The following is a 14,057-nucleotide window of genomic DNA, read 5'->3' on the forward strand; positions in this document are numbered from 1 at the left end:
AGAGAGAGAGAGAGAGAGAGAGATGGGGGGCGGGAGATAGTCTAGGAAAATCGCACGCGGGAAAACTGTTACAGACATGTCGCGAGACGCCGCTAAGCGGAACTTGATAACTGGCTCGCGCCGCGCCGCGCCGTTTCGAATGCGCGAAAACACAGGGACCCACCCCCACGCGTGACAGTTCTCGGGCAACTTCCAGTTGGAAATTTACTTCGCAACAAGGTAAATAGCTTTTTGCCGGCGTATAACAACTTAATAAATGTCATGCCGCGCTCGCGGCCGGCCGGCCGACCGGCCACTCGCAGCCACGCGGGCTCTTTGCGAGCTCTATACTTGGAGGGCTGGACCAGGGTGGACTGCGGAGGGGCGGGGAGGGGAGGGGGAGGGGGCACGATTTTTGAATTCATTTGCGATGCTTAATATGAATTACAATCGCGGCTCCTTGCAGCCGTATTTTTGTCCCTCGTTTCACGCCCGTTTTTGCTTCCGTTGCAAAAATGTATCACCTCGGAAGGGGAGGGGGAAATGTTTTGCATGTTCTAGCGCACTTGAGCTGATCGCGTTTATTCGCGGGAAGACAGTTGCGCGGCGTAAAGCCATTTTCCGTCATAACCACTCGTTTTTAGCGTCGTTTCAACGGTATATTATAACGATTAGAGTTATTAGCCCTAGAGAGACACGCCGGCCGGGGCTACTTTCGGGGCTGCATACGCGCGCATGCAACGGCCAAGAAGGTCATTTTTTTGTCCTTGGACGTTGTAAAAGAGGAAAATTGCCCGCGTCACATAACTCCGCGCGGTTTATTGCTGTTATATTACATTCGCGGGTATGAAGAACAATCATACGTATGAAGTAAGGGTCTACTGGGCGTTGAGATGAAGTTACCGTGAAACGTGCGTCGCATAATTTGCAATCAGAGAGCTGCAGAATATATCCTTGTCCATTCTTTTTTTTTTCTCTTTCTTTCGGCGTCGCTAGGATTACTTGTTGTAATTAAATTGACGATAACATTGAACGAACGTGAGAGATTGCGCGCGTAAAATTGTCCTCCCCATTAATATTTCTGTAAAGCATATATAAGCTTTGTATCTTTAAAAGTATATGCGTATTGTTGGAAGTGGTATTAAGATACTTGATATTAACATTGCCCGCGCGCGCTTTCATCTCGCGGCTTTATAAAATTTTTCTACCGAATCGCATTAATCGCCAAGTCCAGTATCTCAATTTCGTACTACAGTCGAACCTCGATAACTCGAACCTCTACAACTCGAAAAACCTCTATAAGACGAAAATTGTTCATTCCCTTCCGCTTCACTATGAAAAATTTCTATAAATCGAAATAAAGCCTACACGGAAAAAACAATTTTGCTGAATCCAGATCTGAAAATAATTTTTGTTCAAAAATCAAAATAATTTTGTGCGAAAGTCAAAGTGATTGCTATAGAATATCAAAACGTTTTATAGCAATGCTTATCAGTTTTAACATTCCAACAAATTATTTTGATGATTTAACAAAAAATTATTTTTAGATCTGTTTTTAGCAAAATTTTTAGACCTTTCAACAAAATCGTTCTTTCCGTGTACCTTAACTCGAATTATTTATCAGATATTTAGATGTATTATTTTATCTCTGCAACTCGAATTTAAAGTAGCCAGATCTCTACAAGTCAAAGTTCACCTCTATAAATCGAACTTTTATTGTCGCTACTTCTATAATTCAAAGTTGTAGTCATGTGTATATAACCGCGAGTTTATATCTAGTATTTTGTTTCATGATTACATATTTATTATATGTATCCAATAAATAATTCACAGTCAAATATTGATTTTTTTCCTTTGAAAGCCATTATAATCGGAAAATTTATAAATTCTCGTACAAAGTGCTTCCGTGAGTCGAATTTCCATATTTTAACCCTTTTTTACTCGAATTTCGATAAGTCGAAAACTCTATAACTCGAAGGATTTTTCTCTTCCCTTGAGATTCGAGTTATCGAGGTTCGACTGTACTTCAATGAAGAACGTTTTCAGAAACGAAAAAAAAAACGATATCGTTTGCAACTGCAAAGACGCGCCTGAACCGTTTCGTTGATGGTGCCGTAAACGGGTTTCCGGTCAATGCCGGCCAGACGGAAGATCTGCAGAGCTCTGCAGAATCCTGCAGGACCTCCGCGCTGCAGCTCTCTGCCGGGGGTACTTGGAGGGGGCTCCGAGCTGCAAGCTCTCTGCTGGGGGTCCGACAATGGAGATCGCTCGCCACCATAAAAGGCGTCTATATGCTCTCCATACATTCGTCTCTTCTCTCCCTCTCGCTACGGCGGCGTTACAATCCGGTCCTCCGTAGCTCTATGCAAATCGGCTCTCGAGACCGGGTGCTGCGAGATCGCGCGCGGACGGAAAGGCTGCAAAGACGAATCAGTTCGCGAACGGTAGCGATTTGAGTGAGTCGCGCGCGCGAGCTGAGCGCACGGCGCTTTTCGGAAATCAGCAATATTTCGCTGACGAAGACGGCGGGAAGGGGATGGGGGGATTCAGTGTGGCGGGCACACACGAGGTGCACGCTGTCGGCTCGTCGGGAGAGGAGAGAAAAGTGGCGGGAAAAGCAGCAGGGGAGTGCGTGGGCGCAGGATCGATGAAGGGCGCAAAATGGCGACGACGCGAAAGGATAGGGCGCGAATAGACGCGCACGCGGCGCGAGGAAGAGAGAGAGAAAGAGGGAGGGAGTGAGAGAGGACGGTACTCTCTTTCCCGCTTTCTCTCACGGACGCCGAAAGAGAGAGGACGCGAGGCAGCCGCAGGGTCGTTAGGGGAAGGCGGCCGGTGAAGGAGGAGGCGGCGATGAAGGAGCGTCGCGGAGAAAGAGAAAGGTGAGGTATCGGGAGGAATAAAAAAAGAGCCGCGCGAAAAAAATTGAAGCCGACGCTGGAATCGAACGTGGTCTCTGGGTCAAGGATGCCGAGAGTGAAAATCAAAGAGTGCCGGGGCGGGCGGACGCGCGCGCGCGCGCGCGAGCTCGCAAGCAGCTTCGAGCTGATGTATACGAGGGCGGATTGTTTTTATTTCCCTTTCGTTCAGCAAATGAAATTCCATTCTATAAACACGGGGGTTATTTGTATCTGAGGATGTTGTAACGCGAGCGTGAAACTTATCGAACATCGAACACTCTCTTCTTTTTTTCTTCTTTTTTGTTTGCCGCGATATTTTTCTCCCCCGCATTCGAAGCAGCTGATTCTTTCCGTTTATTTATTTTAGCGCAATTACACTCCGGTAAGATTAATTATGGAGCGATACTGCAGTTATAGGTTTGTAACTGTTCACTCGATCGCATTAACGAGGCTGCGTCTTTTTGGCTGCGTTGGCGAATAATAATTTTACTTATTGAGCGATAATCTTTTTTTCCTGCATACTTAACAATATTATTGTTATTCATTACTGGATCATTAATGGATCGATCGAAAGCGATAACGTAAAAACCATCCAGTAACTACAAAAGTATAATTTTTATCAGAATTCGCAGAATAATATTCGATTTACGCTTAATCCATTCAAATATCATAATAATGGACTCTTTGATGTTTTCACTTTATATGTACGCTCTCTTGATATTGTTCCTCTAATATAAACCTCTGCACGCTAGTTTTCGTAGCACTACTGCTTGCAGAAAAATTCGTTTTTTTATCTCTTTCGCGGCATCGCGCTTCCTCGGAGAACCGTATATAAAATAATGCCGCGTGCGCGATATCGCGCTAATTAATTAAGATCGTGTTTTAACAGCTATCGGTCGTGGATCGCTACGTGGCGAGATTTTGCCGGCGCAAAGGAGACTATCGGAAGCTATTACTAGATTATTCCCCTCAAGCACGAAACCGTCGTCCTCTTTTTCGTTTGGTGCGTAATTCTGGACGCAAGTTTCCTCGGGTCAGCCGGATATCCCCCTACCCTCTTGGCGTCCCCGACGTGAGATTCATTAACTTACACGGGCGCGGCTGCCGCTCACGTCGGCGTCGGCCGGCCGGAGCGCTCGACGGAAAAGTGTAATCGACAAAGTTTATCGAATGGCAGGGAGGGTACGAAGGGTCGAACCCGAAGGGAACACACACGGCACAGGGAGAGGGCGATTTTCCCTCGTCGCTCCGGAGAATATGTACGGCGTAAAGTAGTAGTCCAGCTCGTAAAGTAGTTCGTCCAATCTGGCTGAGTGGGGAAGAGAGAGAGAGAGGGAGAGAAAAATAGAGAGAAAGAGGGACAGCTTTTTCTCGTTCTTTTAAAAGTCGAATGGAAAATTGTACTATACGTATGTACGTATATAGTATATCGCTCGCGAAAATATCTCCCTCGCGAGCTTCTTTTATTTGCCGGCAATCACAAGATGTCGGTCGCCACTCGCCGCCGGTCTCGCGGGTCGCGAGCGTATAATGAAAGTTTTGCGCGACCCGCGAGCGAGCGAGCGAGCGAGCGAGCGTCGCGTCGGTGTCATCACTCTCTTTCTCTCTCTCTCTCTCTCTCTCTCTCTCTCTCTCTCTCTCTCTCTCTCTCTCTCTCTCTCTCTCTCGACTGGATATCGCTCAATTATTTATCGCGCCAACTTCCGTCGCCGGCCTGCGCGCTGTTTTTCGCTGAAATTATTCGACGATTCCCAAGCGAAGGCTATTTACGATGGTACTGCCGCAGGTATCGCCGTCGCCGACGCCGACGCCGCCGGCGACGCTCGCCTTTCGCGACAGCTCGTAAAATTGAAGCAGCGCGCCCGCGAGAATAGACGAGGTCTCGAGACTGCTGCACGGCGAGAGTAGGGGATTCGGAGTTAATTAGATATTGAATTAATGCTCCTAGGAGATGCGGAGCGCGCGACGACGAAAAGCTCTCGCGCGGTGGTCGGCCGCGCTGGTTGGCGCGACTCTCTCCTGCGAATTGTGGAAATCGCAAAAATAGTCCTCCCGTCAACAATCGCGACTCTCTCGCCTCGTCTCTCCCCACCGCCCTCCCCCGTTCGTCCTCTTTTCTGAGGACGCCTTTCATCGCGAGCTCCGTCGGTCGTCCCTGTAGGCCCTCGTATGCGCCGAGCGGCTGAGGGGGGAGACGCGACGCGATCGGCCTCTTCTTCGCGGGATTTTAATTACCGGCGTATCCTTACTCTTAATTAATTATCGCCTCCCCGTACCGCCTCTAAATAATTTTAATTAGAATCGCCGAACGGTATTTTCTTCCCTCCAGCCGGACCCCCAAGCCGGCGATTACGAAATTTAATTACCCGCCAGGTATGAGGTAGTTCGATATCGCCGCCTCTTTGAATCTTCCGGATATAAATTCTCACTCGATAAGAACAATTAACTCCCGCTCCGGCGAAAGCTCTTTTTTTTCTTCTTCTTCACGGAAAGAACAATTTTGCTGAATCCAGATCTAAAAATAATTTTTGTTCAATAATCAAAATAATTTTGTGTTAAAGTCAAAATGATTGCTAGAATATCAAAACGTTTTGTAGCAATGTTTATCAGTTTTAACATTGCAACAAATTATTTCGATAATTCAACAAAAAATTATTTTCAGATCTGTTTTTAGCAAAATTTTTAGACCTTTCAACAAAATCGTTCTTTCCGTGTTCTTCTTCTTCTTCTTCTTCTCCTACTCTCATTGACTCTAAACCAATTCATTTATTGGCTTATTGTCCGCGAAAATGTTCTCTTGCGTGGTCAAAAATCCGGTTTAACGTATTTGAATATCCTTTTGTGCTATAGGGTTGAGAAAGATCTACTTGTCCGGGGCGGTTTCTGAGCCGTTGAAAGGGCCAAGCCAAGTTATTCTTCGGCCTTGAAGACGGTTTATCCTCGCCCTGCAGCGATCGTTCGCGTGTTCGCGCGACGAAGCGATCAGTGCCCGCTACGCGTATACTTATTTTTTTTTCTCGAAATGATTTTTCCCATTTCCGTTTAATTAATCTAATACTCATTTGTTTTTGTAGCCCGTGCTCCATATTACGTGTGGACGGCGCGCGCGCGCGTGAATAATCGGCTTGCTCTCGTTGTTAAATTTCATTTCGGCTCCACGTATATTTGCGCAAATATTAATAGCGAGCGCGAGTTGATTCGACGAAGGAAGTTCCGGGTGCCCTTCTGGGCACCCGCGGCTGGTGCGTTCGGTTACGGGAGTAGGTGGGGACCGGGGGGGGGGGAAGGCGAGGGGATACAAGGGGGGTCCCTTTCTCTCCGTGAAAGTCCAAGGGGAGTTTCTCTCCCCGTGGATGGTGGCGGCGGAGCGCCAAAATGGTGGGTGGCTCCATATATAGCGGAGTGACTTCCGCGCCAGGTACTTCGTAATGGCGAAGTTTACTTTGGCCATTTGTATCGGGGCGAACGTAGGTGAACGCGAGGGGGGCGCGAAAGGGGGGAGGGGGGCGGCGGGTGGCGGAGAAAGAAAACGGGGTTGTAGAGAGTAGACAGAGCGGAGCGAGATGAGAAAGACGTATATAGAGGAGCGAAGCGCGGTGAGAGAACCGAGCCGCGCGCGCGGAGAGATGAAGCAGTGACGCGCAACCTTTGGCATACCATATATAAGTTTGTCCTTCCGTTATATATTCCGCGCGCATCCTTTAGTGGCGCCGCGTCTCTGGCGAAAAATCTGCGTGCTGACATCGCGGAATATGCGGATAAAGCCCGTTTTTGGACGACGACGACGACGACGCCGCGCCGCGCTGCGCTGGTCGGAATCGGAATTCAGCCGGGGGAAAAAATATGCGCGCGCGCGCGGGGACGCAAGCATTATCAACGGCAGCATTATTAAATATTTCTGCCTGACGTCGTGTCAGGCGCGCGCGGAGCGGGCAGGCAGGAAGGGCGAGTTCCTCTGCAGCAATCGTCGCGAAAGTTGCGCGTCACTGCGCACCGCGGGGTAACCGGCGCGCGGCGCGGCGGCGGGATCCTCGGGAAAGGGAGAAAAGGGTCGAACTCGGGCGGCCATAATAATTCACGATGTAAAGCTAAAGTACCGCGCGGCCCCGGAGGAAAGTTTCGCGGAGAGGCCACCCCGCGCGCGCCATCCCGCCCTTTCTGTACGCGCGCGACGTCGATAAATTAGCTTACACTTTTTGCATAATGCGACGAGAACGAGGACCGCGGCGGTCGGTAGGACTCGCGAGGTCTTCGTCCCTCGTTGTACAGGAGGAGGCGATGGCTCGCTCGGGGGTCCCTCGACTCCCTCTCCCCCACCCCCCCGAGCAGCAAGCCGCCTGGACGCCGTACATCCCCGGGAAGGTGTGTACCTAACTACCTCAAACTCGCCGGCCTCCTCGGGTCAAATTAATTCCGGTATTAAAATTTGGCTTGCAAATATTCTGGACCCGCGGCTATGCGTGCGTGTGCGGCGAGGAGGCGCGCACATGTGCACGCGGGTGGTCGCCGCTGCCACGACGACGGACGCGACGGCGACGACGTCGACGACGACGAGGACGAGGACAACGAGGAGGACGACGACGACGACGAGAACGGCGGCGAGGCCCGCGTGCATTCACCTACTCGCTCCGCGCCGTCACGCACATGCACGGCACACGTATATACATATACGGTGCCCCCCTTCGGTTATACACGCGTACGCAGTACCTGCGCGCGTATACGTGTACGCACGTAATTTACATCTGTTATTACGGGAGGAGGCCTCTGCCCGTTCCGCTCGCTTCCGCCACGTTCCGATGTTCCGACGTGCCGCCCTGCAGCGGAAGAATAAACGCACCGATGCTCGCCGAGCCGCATATTCGTCTCGTTCCCTCTTTCTCTTTCTCTTTCTCTCGACCCGTCTCGTTTCTCCTCTCTCTCCCTCGCGCGCTCTTTCTCTGTGTGTGCGTGTGTGTGCGCGCTGCGCTGCGCTGCATTTTTTTCCCCCTCGCGACGCGAGTGCAGTCGGAGGTTTGTTTTCTATCGGCGTTAATGTCGATTCTTTTCATACGCGAGCTAGGCATGGCGGATCTGCTTTTTTTTTTGTCCAGAGTTCACGTCTGCGACGGGTATCTGCTTTTGGTCGCACTAATTGGACGAAGACCCGTCGCTTGTTTTTTTTTTACTTTGAACATTTCGAGAGGAATTGATAGTTCTCGACTGGATTACACGTCTCCTGAATTCCAAATGCAACGCGCCCGTGTAAAACTGTCGAAAATATTTATCGTACGCGTATACATTTGGTAGTGTATCAGTTTCCAGCATTTTCCAAAGTATAATGTATACGCAGACAGAGGGAGGAACATCTTTTATTCGGCGGAAATGCGATTCGTGCAGAAATAATGTAGTTTTGTTTTTATAGTTTATCAGAATTTCTATTTGCGCAATTGTTTCACATGAGATTTTTACGATTCATAATTAAATCCTCTGTACTCTCTATGCAGTAACCTTTTATTTTAAATCCGTGCAAAAATTTCAAAGACGATTTTTTTTTCGTTCATATCGCTGCGCTGTATTTTGTCGGCTTGCGTTTACTAAATCTAATATCGTATTAAAGTAGGAGGTAAGAAAGGAAACTACGAAGTTTAAAAATCAGGACAGGAGGGCCACTTTTGCGTTCGTCTCTAAAGCATCGTTTACAATGAGACTTAAGATTATGAAAATTGACCAATCATAGATAATCTCACGTGAGATGAATAATCGACTACATGATTGGTCAATTTTCTTAAATCTTAGTCTTAAATCTCATTGTAGACGCAGCTTTACTTTAACTTTTCTTCCACATCAAGTATACTGTACTTCTTGTACGGAAGATCGATTTCGATCTCCGTGAATAGTTTCGGAAAATCAAAACGTATGCCATTAACTCGCGATATTTCGATGGCACAATTAACGCTTCTCCTTCCGTCTCACTTGCATGCGTGTGCGTTATATACGATTATAAAAATAATTATATCCCACCGTATTTTCTTTTCAATCATAGTTCAAAAATGTCGCCAAAGTTTCTTTTTTCTTTCATTTTCGCTCGACGTCGCGTGCGGAAAAAAAAGGGCACGCGCCCCTTGTTATCGTAGAGAATCTAATTCTTACCTTAGCTATTTAGCTTTCAGTAGCGCTATCGCGGATTGACACGTTCCGATCGACACAGATTGATGCGACACGCGACGATGCAGCCGAGTGCAACGCCGCCGTGTCGCTACTGCGTTCATTCGAGGCTCCACGGTGCGGAGCCACAGTGCGTACATACACCGGCAAATTCTCATGAAAATTTTCATATTCATGTATTCATTGTTTATTGGCGTGTGGTCGCCGGCGAGGTGGCTGCGGGGGAGGGATAGGAGTGCAGAGGAGAGCGAAAGAGAGAGAGAGAGAAAGCATTTCGAGGGGATGGACGCGAGGCTGGAGTTGCGTGCAGTCACGGAGGGAGGGGAGGGTGGAGGTACGTAAGAACAACAAGGCTGATGGACAAAGGTCGGCCGTGCAATGCTATACGCCGCCGACGAAACGACCTGCTCGATAGCTGCCGTCACGGTCGACCTGTAATTGCTTGATCGCTCGTAAAGGCCGGAGCGCGATGCAGTTTACGGTGCAGTTTACGCCGACCGGTCGTCGTTCGCGCCAGCCGTGTCGCCGCGCGCGTTTCCCACGCGGGTCCGCCAAGTGCGAGCGGAGCCGCGCGCGTTTCTGCTTAAAACAAGAAAAACGACGAGGTCCGCTGGGACTGATGATCCTCATGCCGAATGGCGTCATCTCATGAGTAATTTAATCTTGTCTACTTCACCTCTTTTTCACGATACTTCCCAGCAAACCCAGATTATAACTACAATATTGCAGTAACATTGTAATATTTCTGCAATACAGCTGGAATGTTACAATGTTGCTGCAATATTGCAGTTGTAATCTGCGCTCGCTGAGTGTTAGAACGGATGTCTGCAGCCTTTGCTTCGCAATAGTATCTGAAAGCCCGCCGTAAGAGCATTCTAAGCGCGCGTCGTTTAGCCGTGCGATTAAGTAAAAAAAAACAAGAATTATTTTCACGGCAGTTCCGGTGGGAGCCTTAACGTGTGAAGCGAAGCGAGTTAATTTTGTCTTGCAAGGCATGCGGTCGCAAGGCCTTAACGGACAGGTCACGTAAGACAAACGCGATTAATCCGGTCGTCCGTAAATTTAAGCGCAGTTTCCCTGAAACTGCGATCTGCACACGGCTAACTCCACCCTCCCCCCCCCCTACCGTCCCTCGCCCCCTCGGGGCCAGACGGCACATTTATTTTTCCACGGTAGTTGAGCTTTCACATCGTCTGCATCCCTACACCACGTCGTCCCCGCCCACCACGGCCACCCCCCCCCGCATAAGTAATCCTCCAACCCCCGGCATAGGTAATTTTCGTGACGACCTCGCCGTAGTCGCCCGTCGCCGTCCAGCGTTAATGCCCACCGACTGAATAAACGACGCGCCTATGCGGGGAAGAACGGCGCGGAAATATTCCGCGCGAATGTATATATATATATATAGCGTCGGGCGCGATAAGAATTTCAATAGCGCGGAAGTAATAATCGCGTAAACGGCGCACGGCACGAATAATATAAGAACCGGGTGGAGGGAGAAGAGTTACCTTGTGCTCGTTCCTGCAGCAAATAGATCCGTTCGATCGCGATCGAACGGGATCCTATATCGACGGACAATTTTATCCGCGCGATTGCGACTGCAATTCGTTCCTTTTAGCTGGACGGGAATGTCACTTCTAATCCAGTCAGTTCCAAGCGGGCTGCAACCGAGCGAGGTTGAAGGGAACACCTCATCACGGTTCGGTGCGCCCGATCAAAAGGATGAAGGAAGAAAGCCGGGGTCTCCTCCTCGCGGAGGAGCGTACCGCGGAAAACGAATTTACAGGACACGGGGCGGGGGGGGGAAGGGCCTTGGTCTAATTGATCCAAGCCGCTCGCTTCTGGGTCGTGATCAAAACTCCGCCATCGCCCGAATTTGATCTGCTGAAAGCTTCTTGTAATTGGACGTAATGCCCTCGTTGCCTTCGTGAATGCGAACCGGGAGAGACGGAACGTCGAGGAGGAGGAAGAGAAGGGTGGGGGGGAGGGAGGGAAGAGCAGGGACAAGTTGGAAGAGAAAACCGCGGAAGGATGGGGAAAGTGAAGGGAACAAGGATTGGCGCGAAGCGATAATAAGAGCGAGAGGAGCGAGAAAGGGAGATCGTTTAGAGCCGGGCGACCGTGTAGCGAATTCGATTGTCCCACGGCATTTCCCTGCTCCGTCTGTCTTTCCCCGCGGGTCCCACCTCGTCCCCGTTCCGAGAGCGGAGGTACCTATATACGGTTCTTGTTTTTCACGCACCCTCGCGGCAACTCGCGGTCTCAGGACGACGCGAGTCGCCCTTCCGAAGGGCGAAAACCTCACCAAATAGAGCCGCCTCCCCCTCCCACCCCCCCCCTGTGCTCTCGCTCACGACGAGGAGAGGAGGGACGGCTTCAATTTTTCGCTCGTTGCACCTGCGGCTTTCGTACCCCGATCCACCCTCTACCCCCCCCCCCCAAGTCCGATCGAGAAAACCTGTTCGACAACCGATCGGCCGCGGTGGTTTAGGGCGCGCTAAGGGTGACGTGCCCGCACGCACTCCGTATACCGAAAAAAATTCACCCTCCGGCTGAGGGTCGACCGCCATCTAGCAAGCTCGGTTCTACGTGTTGGCGTACGAAAGTGGTTAATCGTCTCGTGTTTCTATATGGTATCCCTTTCTTTTTTCTTCCTCAAAATCCGTACAGTTTCGAGTACATCTCCTGCAGATGCGAATTTATTAATTATATATCCATTTTATGTCGAGTCATAATTATATAATATTACATAGTTATATTATACTTGATTATACATCATATTATGCTTATTGAATAATTTTTGGGGTATTTTTCCTTTGACATTTTAAAAATTTGCAACCTGCTCTTTTATTCGTTAATATTTTATATTAATTTAATATAAAATACGTTCTAGGAAATGCGTTCTTTGTAAGTGTAAGCGCTGAAATATTTTAAGGCAGTCAGGCAGTCGATCTTTGAAAAGGTCGGATTTTGATCATGTCAATGTAATATATAACATCGTGTTTCGAGCGCGAAATTCTGTGGAAAGAAATTATTTGAAATTTTAATTATTCGGAAAGAGAAATGAAGTTTCACAATGGCACAGAGAGATTTAGGAAAAAGGGAAGGCCGCGCCAATCTAACTTTCGATTACGTAATCTGGATCCGGGTGGGTTACGAAACGCTGATTACGGCGCTACGTAAATCTGTCCGCAAACTGAATTCAGCGATGTATCGAAAAATCGTCGCAGTAGAAAATATAGCGCCGCGCGCGGCGGTCGCGTGATTTCTGCGGGACGTGAGGTATTATTGGATTGGGTATTGCCAACAGGTGATTCCGAAAATAACAATAATTTGATTTTGCGAAAATGTGGGTTATGAGGTCTTGCCGCGGCATTCGACAATGTGCTAATTAAGTATAATATATTTCAATCGTTTATTTCGCTATAATGAATTCCGCGTTAAGTGTTACATTACATGTCGCGCCCGCCGCGACCGCCGAGGTGTGTATAATTGCGCGTCGACGAACCCGCCGTTAATTAAAAATCAAATCGTCGCGTTCGCGCGCTCTTAAATTACTTCGCCATCATTATTTTAATAACGCGCGACCCTTATCCACAAATCGGCATCCTCGAATTTCTATAGACAAATCTCACGCGGACGAGACGTGTCTATACTGATTCTCGCGGGCTCTCCTCAAAATTTCTTCGAGAATAAATATATTCTCGTATAATAATTTTCACGAAACGTCGTAAAACGTATCGCGATACAGCTTTTTCATTAAAAAAGAGAAAAAAAATGATTCGAATACATTTGAAATTATTCCCCTCCGTAAAATAAGAGCTCAGTAAATACATTTCTATACGGACCTGACTTATTTTTTCGATTAATCGAGTTAAGCGGCAGAGTATAGAAGTTTCATTTCCGTCGAAAAAATTTCGCGCTGGACCAATGCTACCGTACGCCGCGCCGCGGCAACGAAGCTCCTCGGCTTTCTTTATATGCCGCGCAGCCGAGCCCGACTGCCAGAGAGTTCGCAAATACGAATGTATTTTTAAACGAGCGTTAGTGTCTAATGTTCGTCCACATTTTGCTCTTAATACAGGGTCGTAGGAAGTACGGTGCGAATAAGAGCGCCCGAGAGAAATGCGCGTGTATATACGTGTGCAAGGGCGCAAGGGGGTTTCGAGGATGGGCTCTCTTGGAGGGATGGCTGGAGAAGGAGAAGAGAGAAGGAAAGAGAGCCGAGGGGGTGATAGGGGGCAGGGGCGGGGGGTAGGGGAGATGGAGTGGTGGCCGCTGCTGGGTTCGGTGGCAGTGAGAGGCCCCCTTCGCGCTATCTCGGGGAGGGCTGTTTTTCGCGGCTTACAAAATGGCCGCCGCCCCCACCAGGGCTCTCCTCCACTTGGTTAGAGGATGTAGAGGGCTCGAATTTTCTCCATCCTGCTCTCTTTATACCATATTCGTTCGTTCGTTCGTTCGTTCGTTCGTTAGCGCGCGCTGCAGCCCCGCCATTCCCCCCTGCCGACCCCGTTGCTGGCCTACGCCACCTCGCCCCCCTCCTCTCTCTTTCTCTCTCTCTTTCTCTCTCTTTCTCTCCGATCGTCCGGGTTCCATCAACCCCCTCCAGCCGTGTCATCCATCCCTTCTCTCGGGGCGTTCACCCCTTCCTCCCATACTTCTGACAGGCACTATACCGCTGGCGGGAAGCGAAATTCAGCGTCTCCTTCTCTCCCATCTCGCTCGTCTTTCTTCCACGTTTTTTTTCCTCCTCTAAAGTTATCCCTCCCCCGACTCCACTCTCCTCTCTCTCTTTCTCTCTCTCTCATCCTTTCCCACTCCTCAAGCGTTTCCTGGCTCCGCGCGACCACCACTACACGGTGTTCCACGGCGACGAGGTCGCATATAGGAATATTGTTACGTAGAACGGGAATGAAATTTATAACTAATTACGGGAAAAGTTTAGATGACCATCGGGTCGTTCGGTGGCCGGAAAGGGGGTGGCCGCCGTCGGGTGGAGAAGCCAGGAGTAAATGGGGACGAGGGCGCGACACG

This window comes from Wasmannia auropunctata, unplaced genomic scaffold (genome assembly GCF_000956235.1).
Source record: "Wasmannia auropunctata unplaced genomic scaffold, wasmannia.A_1.0 LD336106.1, whole genome shotgun sequence".
Taxonomy (NCBI): Eukaryota; Metazoa; Arthropoda; class Insecta; order Hymenoptera; family Formicidae; genus Wasmannia; species Wasmannia auropunctata.